The sequence below is a fragment of the Echinops telfairi genome, unplaced genomic scaffold, assembly GCF_000313985.2.
Source record: "Echinops telfairi isolate 266 unplaced genomic scaffold, ASM31398v2 ScPeMD7_2565;HRSCAF=3150, whole genome shotgun sequence".
Classification (NCBI taxonomy): domain Eukaryota; kingdom Metazoa; phylum Chordata; class Mammalia; order Afrosoricida; family Tenrecidae; genus Echinops; species Echinops telfairi.
Window position 1 is genome coordinate 11,201,231 of NW_022106463.1, and position 1,091 is coordinate 11,202,321.

At 47.5% G+C, this 1,091-nt stretch overlaps 1 protein-coding gene across 1 annotated transcript in view; it reads left to right on the forward strand.

Annotated features, from left to right (window-relative positions):
- Positions 1 to 1,091, forward strand: part of NBEA (neurobeachin) — a 465,975-nt gene that overhangs the window by 144,433 nt on the left and 320,451 nt on the right. The window lies entirely within an intron of this gene.

The window sequence follows — 1,091 nt, forward strand, 5'->3', positions numbered from 1 at the left end:
AGAGCCATAAATATATTTTTACAAACAAATGAAATCACTAGTACCTTTTAAATTTCCTCAATTGAACTTCAGCGCCACATGTACGTGCTGAACCCTGCCCTAGAGGGTTTCAGAACACAGAATTTTAGTGGAAACGTCGTTAATTTTATGAGAGTTTTACCCTGATGCTTACACCAATAAAGATCTGAGAACTTACACTCCTGATAATTAAAACACAAAGTTGGGACTCTAGCATTGGCTGTTCTATAAGTGGTTCTCCAAATCAGGGTCAGCTTCCAGATTCTTCTCTCTTCCTGTGAAGGTACCCATGTGTCGAGATGGTTACTGGTGTGTAGAGATGGGTTTTGGTGGGTAGGGATGAGTATCAGTGTGTAGGGAAGAGTATCAGTGTGTAGACATGATTATCAGTGTGTAGGGATGGGTATTAGTGTGTAGAGGTGGGTATTGGTGGGTAGGGATGAGTATTAGTGTGTAGAGATGGGTATTAGTGGGTAGGGATGAGTATTGGTGTGTAGAGATGGGTATTGGTGGGTAAGGATGAGTATTAGTGTGTAGAGGTGGGTATTGGTGGGTAAGGATGAGTATTAGTGTGTAGAGATGGGTATTGGTGGGTAGGGATGAGTATTGGTGTGTAGGGAAGAGTATCAGTGTGTAGACATGATTATCAGTGTGTAGGGATAAGTATTTTGTGAAGACATGAATACTCGTGTGTAGAGATGAGCTAGCAGTCCCCCAAGCCCCTGGGAAGCTCCCCTGGCTTGGCCCTCCACCTGCCTCCTACCCACACCCCCCCTGCCTCTCTGGAAGTCCCTGAACCCAGCTCCACATGATGGGAGTCCATCACACGGCAGCGTGGCCATGGTCTGGAGGGAGAATAGTACTCTTTTACAGAGGGGGGCCGTGGCTTGGCTTGGATGGTGCGATGCGTTCTTTGTTAGGACTGACCCACACCGCACTTGGACTCCCATTTGTTTTGGTTTCTCCCTTGCCTGTGGGAAAGTGTTGCTACCGGCCCCTTGGGAACTTCTTACCTTTTGACTCAGTGAGTCTCTGATCTTTGGTGATCCCGCTGCCTTCCGCCCCACCCCCCA